We start from the raw sequence: 16,123 nt of genomic DNA, 5'->3' as shown, positions 1-16,123 counted from the left end.
TCCCCAACCATTGAATAGTAGAAGTCTGGGACATTTTGCACTACCATTGTGCAGCACAGGGAAAACGAGCTTGGAAAGCATCGTCAAGCTAGATTTAGTCTCCATCTTGGATGTTCTTAATGAGCCTCAGATCCTCATTCCTCCCCAGTGAGATTGAACAGTGATGGAGTATCCAGTGAGTTTATGTAAGCACACATATGCATTTACACATTCCCCCATAATTGCATTCAGACTAGTTATCAAGCATTTTATTCCTGTGTTCAGCCCACTCTTAGCCACAGTCAGTCATATGGCTCTGGGCAAAAGCAATACAGATGTTACCTGTCAGCTTTATGCTTTTCTGTGTATTTATGCGTTCGTTTTTTTGTTGCAAGCCACCTGCAATGGCAAGCTGCCTATTTTGGCAAGGCCTTGGCAACTCTCCAGATGGTTGACCCAGATAGACCTGTCAAGAAAAGAGAGGAATGATCAAATGTTCTGTACACCTGCATACGCACCTGCACGCACACCTGAGCAGGAGAAAAGAGCTGTATGGCTTGTTTTTGAGATGACCTCAGATCTTTCATATACAGCAAATATTCGTTGTCGTCCAGCAGTTTACCAAAAGTTAGGAGTTTGTCCGGCAGCTTTATTTCACAACATTTCCTTGTTAGTTGTTACATTTTTCAAATAGTTTCAAGATAGCCGCCTTCAACTTAACAAGTCAAAGTAGCTAGATCAAACTAACCAAAGATTAATATTTATTTTACTAAATATTGCCAGAAATCTAAGGGGAAAGATTTTTTTTTTGTTCGAGTCTGCCTTTTATCAAAATATCCCATTAATGTTTGGAGCCAACCCATTTTACGATGGCGGTCAACTGTCTTAGAAAACATACAAATAGCTGTAACTCAAGACAGTTTTGCAGATATTATGCTAAACTTTCATTCAACCTTTATTTATACAGGTTAGTTCCCACTGAGCCTCGAGGACTCGTTTACAAGAGAGACCAGTTTAAGCATTTGTTCAAACTGTAGTGTGGTAGAGTCAAGGTTCAAGCTGACGTTATTGTCATTTTGCATCACATGTGGTACATGAGGCGGAACGAAATTGTACACTCAAGATCCTAGTTACATCCAGCAATAACAAATATATAATGTATAAAAAAGAAACAGTATACAAGGATCTAAGATATATGCTAAACAATAATAATATAGAATAATACGTGTATTAGTCACTTACAACACATACTGTGAGTGCAACATCTCACAATATCACATGTGATCGTTCATAACGTTATAATCAAGGTTTGACTCAAACCCTGTCATTTCTCATCCTAAGGTGATCTTTGTCCTAAACTCTGCTATAATTGAGTTTTATGATAACATTCTGGAAATAATCAAAATAAAAGTATGAGTTTTGTCAGTATAAAATGTCATGTTGTCAACATCCCCTTTGGCTGCATGACTTTTGAAATCCCCCCATCAGAAAACAGCAATTGTTAGTTTAAATACTAAATGTACAGTGTTCCCCAGACAAGTGGTCTCTTGTGGTTGTTCAAGTAATTGTTTGTTTTGTCTCAGTGATGTTGCTAATTCTATCATTAAACCTCTTAATTTTATTTTTTGTTTTATCTTAAACTTTGTGATATTGTAATAAAAAAATGTACAAAAGATATCTTACTAGCTTTCATGTTTACAAAATTTAAGTAAACAGTCTATCCCGGCCCCCCCCCCCCCCCCCCTTTCCATAAAACAGCCAGAACTTCTGAGGATTTTGTCCTGAAGTAGTCCAAAAGTATATCAATACATCTTTAACTACAAAAAGTGTAAGATCCAAAAAATAAATAAAGCAATAAGCGATAACGTGGCCCTATACCAAAGAATCTAAAGATGTTTTTCAGCTGTGTCGGGGATAAAATCTGTTTTTACGCAGCGAGTGCCCGTGCCTGCCCACCTTAACTGTTCTGTGTGTTTATAGGTGTTTTTCTGCAGGCGGTATGAGTGCAGTGTTTATCCCCAGTGTCACACTGCATTGCAATGCAGCAGGAAAGTCTGTGTTTTATTGCAGCTGACTTCTCTAGGCCTGCGTTTCAGCACAGTCTGATGGTTGTGCTGAAAATGAAAGAGTACATTTTGTAATTCTGATCATTTGTCCTTGACAAATGCATCTTTCCGTTTTTGTTTGTTCACTACTTTTAATTCTGTGACCTTAAATCCCACCCACCCCGTTTTTCTGTAACACAAATGGAAAGTTGTGCTGGCAACATGGCCGCACAGCAGGCTAGGAAAGATAAATTGGCTGAAAAGAGGATCGTTCTTCATAACAGAAAACGCTGACGTGTTGGTTGTAACATATAACAAATATAGCAAAGAGGGAGAACAATTCAAGTGAAAGTAAATGTGCTTTCTCAGCCTGATGGGATGCAGCCTACATGCCCTGTTGGGGATCCGGAGCAACTTCTGTGATTTTTATGCTTTCAAGTGCAAGAAGCAAACTTGGATTGTTTATTATCTCCCGAGTCTGCTGTCCTTGTGCATTCTCTAAAGCACTGGTTTTCAATTAAAACTCTTAACAAAGGTCCATAACATACATATTTAAATTATCTTTTAGTGAGAACAATGATAAATTTCTTCACTCACCATGCTGTCTGAACCTTTTCCGTGGGCTGGCACAGCAAATTCACGTGCCAGGTGTGGGAATTACCATAAATGCTGGATTAGTTGCACCAGCTAAGATGAATTACCATAAATACAAAAAGTTGTGCATACAAAAAAATGCTACCTTAAAAGTTGATCAGGAATCTTAGGGTGCATTCACACCAGCCCTGTTTCTTTAATCGAACTCTAGTCCATTTGCTTAGAAAGTCCGGTTCGTTTGGGGAGGTGTGAATGCGCAATCGAACTCTGATGCGGACCAAAAAAGTGAACTCTGCTCCGCCTAAATACCTAGGTCTCGGTCCGGTTGAAGTGAACTCTGTCACGGTTCGAATGCAGTGTGAATGCAAGCGGACCGGAGACCGCTCCAAAAGCAGGAAGTGGACTACAAACAAACGCACATTTCTCTTACCTCATATGGAGCAGTCAGCCACCTAGTGTGGAAAAACGACATTCTCCATGGTCGTCTGCCTCGTTATCTTCCGCTCATGCTGAGTCCATTGTTGAAAAATGACAAAACAGAACTTTTAAAACTGCTCAAATTTGACGTCGCTCCGTTTTTGTTTTATTTCCAGAAGAAGAAGTGTCTTCTTCAGAGGTTTTTGTGTTGTTTCGTTTAGTAGTTGTTGGCGCAGCGCCACCACAGGTGAGGGGGGGGGGAACAGGTTGGCTCGATTGACTCAGTGCAGTGTGAATGTGAACCACACCAGCTGAAAATGGAAACAAATGTTCTGAATTTTGGTCCCTGATCGAACCGAGTCTACCGGACTATCAGGTGTGAAAACACCCATAGTCTGCAAATTGGGACTCCTACTCGTAAGCATCAATGTCTGTTGATGTCAGATAAATAATGCTGACATCTCCTGGTCCAAACGTGTGCCATGTTCAGTGTTACATCTTTCACTACTAAAATGTCACCAGATGTGTGTAATAAACACATGAATCTGCCTTTCTTAAATCTTTATCGCATCCGTAAACATTCCTTCATTCCAGAGGACCTGATTTATCTACCTGGATTGAGCACGCATTAGGGCACATCCATAAACGGGTTAGTTTCAACCGGGACTTGAACACACCACTTGGATTTTGTCTGTGTTGCTATGACAGCATAGGCTTCCCCTGAAATTGTAGTTTAGATGCTGCCTGCTGCAGATCATCTGAATCAGAGTTGATGTGAAGAAACGACATGACAGCTGGGCCCTAAAACATCCTCCATCAAAATAGCTCAACTTTATTAGTAGTCAGTGAAGCACCTTGTTTCAATAAAACTGTAGAAACAGAGATATGATGCTTTTGGACACGTTCTCTGTTCTGTATTAATATTAATTTTGACTCCGCTGAAATCAGTGTTAGTGCATTATCAAATGAATAAAAGCACCTCTTCAAGGATCTGAATGAAAATATAACCTTGCCGGCTTGCACTCTGCCGCCCTTTTCTTGCCCTTCCTCACTTCCAGCTTGCTGGCTTCACCCTTAGTTTGTCCTACCAGGAAGGGCAAACACAAAGCAGCTCATTGTCCGAGTATGTTCCGCTCACGAGCGTAAAGACGTGCGCGCACAAACAAACGCGCCACTAATTTTCAGGATCCAGCCAAGAAGTCAAAACCACAAGCGTCGGGGCGAATGTGTCCCAGGCAGTGAGCTGGAGGTTTGGTTAGAGGGAGCTCCACGCCCAGTAGTTGGAGCTAATGGTCTGCTTGTGAACAGAGGCAACTCCCTAAGGAAGAATTAAGTCATTCCTACTTAGTCCTTTTTCCTCTATCTTTGTCAGCTGAACAGAAGAAATATATCAGCTTGATTTTTAGCTGAAATAATGGTTTGTTTTATGAAATCTTGCAAAAGTCCCGAGGCTGTCCTGTTAGCGCTTTCACATTGAATTTGTGAGAAATGTACCACCTTCATGTTAACTTCTCACTGTCTGTTTTCCCACGGACGATAATAAATGGCTTTAACAGCTCCCTGCCTGTCGGAGACGCCACCTTCAGTCCACTAAATGACCTTTTTGTCGATCCAGTTTTAACTGTTCACACTCTTTGGTTTTCTCCTGGACGATGGTGCTGCTTTTATCATTAATAACCTTCACTGTCGGTGTCAGTGTAGAGGCCATGTGGCGTCTCTGAAACACCGTGGAGCCACCAGCTGCTTTGTCACCTGATTAGATGAAGCCTCACAGGGAGCTCGGTTCAGGTTCAAGGTTCTTTACTGTCATTCACATCACATGTGGTACATGAGGTGGAACGGAATTGTGTACTCAAGTTCACAGTTGCACCCAATAATAGCAAAAATATAAAGTATAAAATCATCACAGATCTTACCGGGTGAATAGGAATTATGGTCTGGCAATAACTGGAACTGACTGCAGTGCATTTGTTTCCATTTACCTTCATAACAAGTTCTTACTCTTTAATACCCATGCATTTTCTAGTCACCACAGTTTGTATTTTATTTAAATTCCCAATTTTGCTTAGAATCTCCTTTTATAATTAACTTTAATTATTGTTAGAAGGAACACCAACCAGTACATATTTACATATATAATATAAGGAGTGGCACAGTTCACAAATTCCATAATTTTGTTTGGTTTTGGTTTCTGAGTCCACTTTTTTTTCCACTTATTTATGTATATTATGAAAAATCTCTCTTAAATTTCTAACCACTCACATGTTTTATGTATGGAAAACAGTCCTTTTGTAAAGTACAACTACTTCACATAGAACATTAAATGTCACGGACATTTTACCACCCGGTTAGGTTTGGTAACGATGTGGTTTTTAAGGATATTATTAGTGCCACAGAGCGAAAAGGGTTAAACAACATAAAAATCCACTCTTTAATTTGGGCAGCCAAAAATCTGGACCTCAGTAATAATAACAAGACTTAACTAAATCTGCAAGCTAATAAACCAAGATCAATCATCAGTATTATTTCATGCTCCTTGCAGCATCACACTCATCCTCTTGATGCACTGCTGCCCTCTGCTGGACAGCTAAAACACAACACGTCATGAAGTTTATGCACCGTGATGATCCAGCTTCTGAGAGGCAGTTTCCTCACTCGTCTCTCTTTCTTTTTTAAGAAGTGACCTTGTGTTTAACTTCAGAACTTTTTTTTAACACATTCCTTCTATTCAGCAAATTGGTTAAAAGGTTTCTCTTCAAATCTGTTAATGCATCTGCACTCAAAGGTAGGTCAGAGGGAGGGGTAAGACCTGATAGATTATCCTTTGTGTTTTTTTAGGGTACCTGTTTGTGTGTGTGTAGAGGGGGTGGGAAGTTGTGGTAGCTCTCCGGCTGCAAATTTGATCAGGAAGGGCATTTGGTGTAAAACATTTGCTAAATTGTATAATTTGCTCACTGTGGCAACAAAATAGAAACAACAAATGACGCTATATGTGTGGCCAATCAGTATCGATCAATCGACCTACTTTTTGACTGACAACTGAGAGTCGCAGTTTTTAGCGAGCGCTCGCCAGTTATCTGATTTCCTGTTTTTGATTCCTGACTTTTAATATACTCAGCCTCTTCAAGCCAAGTAATATTTATTTATGTTTATTGTGGCGTACAAAAACCTGGAAATTATCTTCCCGACGCTCGTCATGTTTTTGAGCGACCTCGTTCACACTATTTTCCACCACATATCAGAAATGGGAAGAGATTTGTAGTAGGGATGGGTGATATTTCAAATATATCTGGTATATAGTATGCATCCTTATAGTATTCACTTATTCACTTATTATTCCAAATTGTTTTAAATTAATCTCTTTCCTCAAAATTCTACACACAATAAATACCCCATTATGGCAATGTGAAGAAAAAAAATTGCTTTTTGAGATTTTTGCAAATTGATAAAAAATAGAAAACTAAGAAATCACATTTATGTAAGTATTTACAGCCTTTGCCATGAAGCTCAAACTGAGCTCAGATACATTCTGTTTCCACTGATCATCGTGAGATGTTTCCACAACTTAAATGGGGTCCGCCTGTGATCAGTTCAGGTGATTGGACTTGATTTGGAAAGCCACACCTGTCTGTATAAGGTAGTTGACAGTTCGTGTGAATTAAACAGTAGTACAGGATTTTAAACAGTAGTACATGATATATTACAATAAACCTTCAAAATATTTCAAAATGAAGTTTTGGTCACTCTGCCTTAGTTTTTTTTCTAAAAGTCTCCCCCATCTGTTTCTGCTATTCTCTCACACATCTTCTCTGTGTCCTTCCAACTGTCGAGCAGAAGATGAGGTCCAGCGACTTCCTCACAAGGCAACGAGACTCCGCGCTTGTCTGGACATTTTTTACTTGCCTTGATATTTAGGTATTCAGGGGAACTCGCTCGTATCTGCACGTTTGGTGCTTCTTCGCTTCGTCTTCTGATCACGGGAGCTTAATACGTCCGCTAAAAAAAAGCTTAAAGTTCTTCAGCACCTGAAGGCTCTCACAGGTTTGTCTTTTCTGCTGTTTTTTTTATTTTTTATTATTATTTTTAAACAAGTTGCTTGTTTGTTTTGCTCAGCTGGTTGAATCATTGCCAACCAGCTGCTCTAAGTTTGAGCCATATCTCTAGAGCTGGTTTGGAAATTTGCTTAGAAGGGGTAAAACACTACTTTAATCCATTTTAGAGCTTTTTGCATTTTCGTTAACTCTGACTGCTCGCCACAGTAGCCTGGATTTCATCCTTGTAAAATAATTTAAGAGGTTGTTTTCGTCAAGGGTTGTGTTTCTCTGTTGAACCACAGCAAAGGCCACCAGGGTTTAACTGTGATTTAAGTCTGGAACGCCTTTAATTCAGTGCAGACAGCCGCAGAGCGTTGGACGCATCGCCACGCTCTTGTTCATCATCTCCAGTCAATTTATGTTGGAAACGCCAAGATAGAGCCCCCCCACATCTGCTTTTCCAATATCACGTGCTCCTTAGGAACATGCTGGGTTTGTACTTGCTTGCCTGCCCAGCCTATAAATGAGATTTTTTTTAAGGAAGCAGACCGACTGGTTTCGATTTAAGAAAACAAAGTTAAGTTGTGACCCGGCCAAGGCAGCGGTGATGAAACTTGTCCAGCTGTGGCGACGACTGGCTTGTCCACAGAAGCATGAATGAATTTGCGTCTGGAGTGTATTTACACTCAACATTTACTTTTTCATCCGGACTTCTCTGGCCTGCAACTCTTGTCCCGAATCCCTTGGCTGGTTCTTGTGTTTTTACTTTTTATTATCCCATTTATATTATCTTTTGCTTTTCTTCTTTGCCTCAATTTTCTGCCAAGTTTGCTTTTATGTATCCAACAGGCAAATATCTACTGAAAAAACATTTTACTTGCATTTGAAGAACACTTTATTTTGAAGTACTGTATTTTCCAACGTATAAGTTGCATCAGTCAATAAAAGCATCACGAAGAGGAAAAAAGTATATGTCACATTTATTATGCATTTATTTAATGGCTAAAACAGTTTCATTTCGCCTGGGCAGCACCATCCACCCATCCATCCATCCATCACAGCCGGAGCTGCTAACTCTCTAGCGTTCCTTCACCAGCTGAGTGAAGTGTGGTCTCGCTGTTGCACTTCTTCGAATTTTAAAGCATCTGACAAAATTGCATTATGAATATGGAAAAAAAAAACCTACATAAGTCGTTTCAGCGTACAAGTCGCAGGACTGACAAGTTATGCAAAATCTGCGACTTATACGCCGGAAAATACGGTAGTTGAACTTAAGCAACGCTGTATGCTAGAGCTCTTACAACTCATTAGACCTAAAACGTATTTATTTCTTTTAACTCAATCTGCTCACCTAATGTGAATTTCTGTTTTTAATCTCAATATCCTTGCGTCTATTTTCTTTTTTCTTTGTCCTTCTCAAGCTTTTACGTGTCCATTATTTCTCTCCCTTTTTGATTCGTATTCTCTTCCAAAACAGTCTGTGCTCCCGGAGGCTACAGGAGATCTAGCAGAAAAGCTGCTTCAAGGCTTTTTTTGTTCTCTCGTCTGCTTTTAGATTCACGTCTATTTTTAGCCCTGCAGTCTTCCAGTAATAATTTAGTGTGCCTCAGAAAATGTTTAGGGTTGATTTGACCAAATTTAAATAGCAACTTTTCATTCATGATGACATATTGCCTCATGGACAATGCAGCAGTGAAGTGTTTTAAAATAAAAAATAATGTTTAGTGACCTTTTAAACAGGTCATACCCAACCACATATATATTTAATGATGTCCAGTATCACATTATTTTACAACATGAAGTATTTTAAGCAGTGGACATTTTTCATGTCTTTAAAGCTGACATTTTAGATGACTTGAAAATGTGTGATTTTTTAAATTTTTTTTAAACTGTTAAAAAACGTAATTTTCTGACTAAAGTCAAATTTTTGTCTCCTTGTGACCTGAAAATAGCAAGAAGATGCGCTGCACAATCAGGCCAGGATGTGCTTTAACAGCGTACCTTTAGGTTATGTAATAACGACTAAATCTACTTTATTTCTTGACTGAGCACAGTTTGAGTCTTTCCTGTTCAGTGCTGACATTTTGTACATCGCTCCTGTGGGATTATGGAGTTGAAAGTTTGCAGTTTGGGTGACTTTGCAGGTTCCCAAACTCTGAACTCTCTCTTCTCACTGACCAGTCTTCATATGCCAGTTAGTGAAGTTTTCCAACTAAAGAAGGAAGGAAACCAGCAGAATGTGTTGAGTGTTCATTTTGTCGCAGTCTCCCATCCTGAGCTAGCACAAAGGCGGCAGTGGAAAGGAAAAGCTCCCTCATAACAGGAAGAAACCTCCAGCAGAACCAGGCTCAGGACAAGCAGCCATCTGCTTCGACCGGCTGGTTTGAGAGGACAGGAAGTAGAAACAGACACAGAATGACCGGTTTAGAATGGAGGCGAGCAGGTCCCTCTCTAGAGGATAGAAAGAAAAAAACATGTTAAGATAGAAATAATTACAGATACAAACTATTCATTTGTAACTATTAATTTGATGAAATGAGGTTAGTTTGTCCTTCATTAGTCTAAGCCTATAGCAGCATGACTAAGGGATAGGTCAGGAAACCCAAGCCAACCCTAACTATAGGATTCATCAAAAAGGAAAGACTTAAGCCCAGTCTTAAAACTAGACAATGTGTCAGCCTCACGGACAGAAACTGGAAGTTGGTTTCACAAGAGAGGAGCCTGATAACAGAAAGATCTTCCTCCCATTCTGTTTTGGAAACTCTAGGAACCACAAGTAAACCTGCAGTCTGAGAGCGAAGTGCTTTGTTAGGACAATATGAAACGATAAGATCTCAAATATAAGATGGAGCCAGGTTGTTGAGGTCTTTGTAGGTTAGAAGTAAGATTTTGAATTCTATTCTGGATTTGACTGGGAGTCAATGGAGAGAAGCTAAAACTGGAGAAATGATCTCTCCCACTAACTCCAGTTAAGACTCTGGCAGCAGCATTTTGGATCAACTGAAGACTTTTTAAAGAATTATTTGGACACCCAGATAATAAACCATTGCAATAGTCCAGTCTAGATGTGACAAATGCATGAACCAGTTTTTCTGCGTCATTTTTAGACCAGGTGTTTCTAATTTTAGTGATATTACGCAGGTGGGTCTAGTAACGTTCAAAATGTTCAATACATGTTCACTGCACGCTGGTGGCACTGTTTTAATGATTTAAAATAGTTCCTCAAACAGAACAATTCTGAGTCATTCTTTAGCTCTAGAATAAACCAGTGCCGGTAAGTTACAATTTTTAAATATTTTATTATTTTATAAAAGACGAACGGCTGTCTTAGATGATCAGAAATGCCACAAACACAAAAACGTTCCGAATGCCATAAAGAAAAAAAAATAATAAATGGCTTAAATTCCAGTTTAAACTGGTTAAAATATACAGAATCAAGAAGTTATACAATGTTCACCACAAAGACGTTAAATAAAAAACAATTTTGATGAATTGGTGCTGTATAAACAATGAATTAAACTTTTATAGTGTTAGATTTAATTTGCTTCTAAGAGCTTAGACTGATGTAAAGCTTCGAGCCCGATCATATTCTGAACACTGGTCTAAATGTTACATCATTACAGAAAACCATGAAACACACAATTACTGACGGAAAGAAAAAGAAAAATGTAGTTGAAAATCCACAGTTTTTGTAGTTCTGTGAATAAAGAAAATCAAGGAAAATTATTTAAATTATTTTTCTTAGTTAAAAAAAAAAGAACTTTTACCAACATAAGAGTTCCCTGATGCTTTGCTTTGTTGTCTCTTTTACTTTCGACCAAAAATAATTTGTATATCATAACTTATGTTGATTGTTCTGCTTCTTAACTGATTCAAATGTAAACAAATTTGGTTAAATTGTAAAGTAAAATGTAAAAAGTGGCAAAAAATTAAGCCCCAGTGAATATTTAGAGGTTTTATTATTATTTTTTCTGTGTCACATGTGTTATCTTTACTGTCCATGCTTGTTTTTACAATATAAATTAGAGCTAAAGCTTAATCAAAGCTAAATAAAAGCACGGGCTCGGTCAACACTTCTTTATTTGTCCCTTTTGTCTTTTTGCTGCAGCACATCTGTATAACTTATGTGCTGTTGTTCCAGATGTGTGACAAAACCGTCTCCGTCGGCCAGCAGACCTTTGTTTAGTTACCTGGAAAATATTCTCGTCGTCTCTCTGCCAGGTTTTCCACTCGCAGACCTTTCTACAGAACCAAAGGTGACTTTCCTCTGGTTTCCTTTGTATTTAACACACAATGATTTGATTTGACTTGGTATTATGTCAGTTACATAAAAATAAATCTACTTTCCCACTATAAGCAGTAAAAATGTGGATTAAAGTTAGTTGAGCTGTGCTGGGTTTGTTGCTGGAAGAGTTGTAATTGCAGTAAAACACCACTAAAGGGCAGCAGAGGGTTTTTCTCTTCGGTCTCTTCTCGTAACGTTTGCTCATCCTCTAGTTGTTGAAGGAAAAGCACCACGAAGAATTGAGGTTTTAAAATGAAAATCAGTCTTAACGTTGCAGATTACTGGTTTATATTTAGTCAAAGATAGTTTATGTTTATTTGCATTTAAAGTATGCAAAATAGGCATGTTAAAAAAAAAAAAGTTCATTTCAGGTTGATGGTGTTTTGACAAACAAGTGAAGGAAGTTGAATTAGTTTGAGGGGGATTCAAAGAAGAAGTGTTCATTCCTAATAATGTGAAACATGAGTCTCTTCTCTAAGCTAGACCCCTCCTTTTTCCCCGCACCCTGCTCCATCGCCTCCCCCTTCCCTGGCTCCTGATAGGGCAGTCATGGAGTCAACGGTGGAGGAGGAGAGAGAGGGAGGGATGGAAAGACAGTTTGGATATGAGAGTAGGAACACGTAGAAACAAAGAAACGCTGCAGGTGTTGTGCGGCTGGAGCTGGACGACCCGAGGTGGACGAGTGTGATAGGACGGGCTGTCAGAGGAGGACAGGTGACTGAGGTCATGTGATCACTGTAAGGTTCCAGCAGCTGAAGTTTCATCTGGTCCTGGTGGGCTCAAGTTGGATTTTGAGAACAATTTAGTTGATTTTTGACTGAAGAAAGTGCGGATCAGAAGATGGCCCTTTTTACCAACGACGCGCAGAGTCTGGGCTCTTATTTTTGCTTGATCCGACGCAAGTTTAAGAGGAGGCGGAAGAAACGCTCCGAACGCAAAGGTAACCCGCAGAGTCAGAATTCACACCGTGATGCAGACGAGATCATTGTATACTTTTATTTTCTTTTTAACTAATCGTTTTATTTCTTCAGCAGCACCTTCTTATGTCTCATGGCATGACCAACAGTGTCCAAAACGCTTGTAGTTTTTCTCTGAATTTCTCTTTGTTTGTTTCGATGTTTGGAAATTATGAACAGAAACACATTTTCAAGAGTGTAAAATAAACAACTAGTGTATATTGATATTTTTCACCCAAAAAATACATTTTGATCATTTATCCAAAATAAAGCTGCTTAAAAGACAGCTGCTACATATAACAATGCACTAATTATTTAGTCTAAATGTAGTTTTAGTGTAATATTAACAAATATTTTAGTATATACTCATGTAATGTACTTGTTGGATTATTAATTATTATTTTTTTAGCCAACAAAAAAAGTTGTATTTAAAAGCCAGTCATTTTCGGATTGGAAATATGTAATATAAACTACAAAATAAACATAAAAAAGGTTATTCTGAGCTATATCAAGGGAAGCAGTTTGAAATATTTTACTCCTGTAGTTTTCCAGATTTATTGTTCTGCAATTCTGAAATACAGTTATGCGTTCAATGTAAACAAAACACTTTTTTCCATATACTTTACCCAACAAATCTGGGTGTAAATATGCACTAATACAACTAAATTGTCAGACTTTTCTTTTCCAATCAACTTTTTCATGGATATTGCCATTGTTGACCTGTTTTCTGTCACTTTGGCTGTTTTTATCAAGTGAAGCCAGAAATGCTTCACTTGAAGAGGCAGATCGTATGATGCTGTTTAAAATGAGTGCTCTTGTAATTATTTAATTTTACATTACCAGTATAAGTTTTATTCGCACAAGGCAGTTATATTTGTCCATAACTTTATTATTTGTAAGCCTGAGAGTTACGGGATCCTAGCAAACAGTTACCGGAAGCACCCTGTCAAAATTAGAGAGTTCCCGGACTTTGTTCCGGCAGGCTCCGGCTCAAGTTAAGCCCCGGTTTTGACTGAAAATTGAGTTTTAAACAAATCCTTTAGTTTTGAGATATGATCTTCCATTTTGTCTAAACAAATTTAAACGAGTGTACAGTTATAGATTTGCTACACCCCTGCCCTTCTGCGTAACGGAAGAATGCACAGCAGCTTGCACCTGCTTCATTGTCCCTATGGGGCAGCACTGCCCTCTATTGGTGCAGCACAGTACTTTCTGCCTCACCTGTGTATTTTCACCATGAATTTATGACCGATTAGAAAGAAGAAATATGCCACACACATTCATTCAATATATTAGACTGTAAAACATCGACATTTGTAGCACAGGTGTAATCAAACATGTATATTGGTGATATAAAGAGACAACAATGGGCATGCGCCAACTGCCTACTTCATAAATCATATATGACACAGCGCCACCAGAGGTGAGCCACAGCACTACACCGCCTCACCCCGCATTGTTTGAACAGGCAATGCGTAAATATTGCGATTTTGACCATTGAAGTGTTCAAATAATTCAGGAAACAGTTTTATAGAACTATCAAGTGGTCAAATGTATTTTCTTTTATCGTTGTTCGTATTTTACTGGTCATGATGGCAGGTGAGGCACTGCCTGCCCTGACCGCACGTCACTGGTCAGCATCTGTGTCAAGACTGTTCCCTGAACAAAACTGAAGCTCTTCTATGTTTAAACTTCACACATACTTTACAGAATTTTATTTTATTTTTTATTTTTTGAGAAACCGTTTTTCCTGCTGTCATCCTTTCCTCTGTCTCTCCGGATGAGACCAGATGTGGCTCTGCATATTTAAAGTCAAATGACGAGGTGGGAGCTTTTCTCTCCTAAGTTTGCTGTTGGGCTCTGGGGATTAGCCAAACAGCAAAGGTAGTAATTACTTAGGTGGCCACAGCTCACTGGCAGTATTAGCCGTGTCTCAGCCACTTTCTTTGACAACCACCACCCTCCAAACCAGCACCCCACCTCAGCCGTCAAGTCCATTCATCCACATAAATCCACCGCTGCTGACGATGCATATTTAGCCTTTGATTTGAGCACTCAAGCCCCACTCAGCCAGAGGGTGACTACGTCTATTAGTATTACACAGGTCTGTTTCCCGCCTTTTCCCTCTCCCTTATCACCTGGGATAGAAAGTGGCTCCTTTTTCCTTTTTTTTTGTATCAGAGAAAACGATGACAGCCCAAGACTTTGACCCGTTGTTGCTCTGCTCACTCTTAGTCAGCTTTAATGCTTTAATTTAGAGGCCCCCTTAAAAGTTTGATCAGTGCTTGGATTTCTTCACAATGCTTGAAGGAATAGCAGCTAATGCTAGCTGAGATGATGAGATTACAGGAATATTATTTGACACCAGATGAAAATCTTTTTACTCTGTTTTTGTGAGTTTGAGGGTTAGATCAGCTCTACACATCTGAATGCAGATCATTATGTATAGATTTCTTCAACAATGAAATTTAGAGTGGAAATAGTCTCAGAATGGTCAGGAATATATAAGAAAGCATCCAGTGTCCGAAAACTAAACAAACGTTTTAAGCTGTTATTTTTATGTCTTGATTCATGCTCAGTAAAAGGTTTCAGCAAAAAGAAACTGTCCAGAGGATCTGACTTAGCTTTGTTGGATGTTATTTTTACGGTTTGACCAAAACTTTTACAACACCCACCTCTAAATCTCTGGCATATAAGGCAGTGGGTGATATGCATTCCTTCAAGAAATTTTAGCGTATTTCTGTTTTTGCATGATGTAACTGTTAGTTTAAAAATTATACATGTGAGAGCAGTTTTCACCTGGTTTCTGAACTCTACTAATACCAGTCTAAAATATTTATATATGACATCCTGGTACCTGACTCACAGACATTTATCTTTGACCAGACTGGTCAAAGTGGTTTCAGATTTAAATGGGGACAACCTGAATATACAGTAGTCCCTCATTTATTGCGGGGGATCTATACCCTGAAACCCCACGCTAAGTGAAAAACCGCAAAGTAGAAATAATAGTACAAGTAGTAAGTAGTAGTTTATTTTATTATATATATAATGTATATAGGGATGCACAATATTGGATTTTTGGCCGATATCCAATATGCTATTGACTATTAGCTTCTCAATGACGTTGGAAACGACAGCTTGTAACTCGAATAAGGCCACGTCGGAAAAATATGTCCAACTGGGGACTATGTAGCAAGGCTCAACGCAGTCCAAAAATTTTTGGAATCTGATATACTCAACGGAAAATAAAACTTCCATGCCGCCGACATTTTGACTTCGTCCTTTCCGTTGTGATTAGATCAGGTAGGCACGCGTGACGTCATCTGGCGCTGCAGGCATCCTTGTCACTGGGTTGTCATACAAAAACAGTGCCTTTTATATCGGTGAGTTAGTTTGATGGAATGGCCGATGTCCGATATTGAACTTTAACGCTAATATCGGCCAATGCCATGCCGATAATATCGTGCATCCCTATAATATATGTATATGTAAAGGCTTTTCCACACTTGCAATATTCTAAACAATGTTTCTAAACTCTAAACGCTCTAAAAGCGCGCAGAATGTCATGAAATCAGCTCTCTGCCTCCAGGTGCACTCTGCCAGCGCTCTTGGCCAATATGTCCTCAGCAGACACAAGGGCAATAAGATGAAGTTATTAAAGGAGCATTTAACGGCGCAAACTTCCATCTGTTAGTCAGCTCTATCAAAAAGTGGGGAACAAAATGGAAATATGACATTTCTATTAGTTTTGATCATCAGGCATGATTCAAATATTGACTTTTACTCAAACAACCTGTAATTGTGGCAGAC

The 16,123-nt window shown here is 38.9% G+C and overlaps 1 protein-coding gene across 1 annotated transcript in view; it reads left to right on the top strand.

Annotated features, from left to right (window-relative positions):
- Positions 1–16,123, top strand: part of adarb1b (adenosine deaminase RNA specific B1b) — a 129,384-nt gene that overhangs the window by 62,054 nt on the left and 51,207 nt on the right. The window lies entirely within an intron of this gene.

This window comes from Nematolebias whitei, chromosome 13, assembly GCF_014905685.2.
Source record: "Nematolebias whitei isolate Nwh7 chromosome 13, NemWhi1, whole genome shotgun sequence".
Taxonomy (NCBI): Eukaryota; Metazoa; Chordata; class Actinopteri; order Cyprinodontiformes; family Rivulidae; genus Nematolebias; species Nematolebias whitei.
The sequence above is the reverse complement of the archived record's forward strand: the minus strand, read 5'-3'. Positions and strand labels throughout refer to the sequence as shown.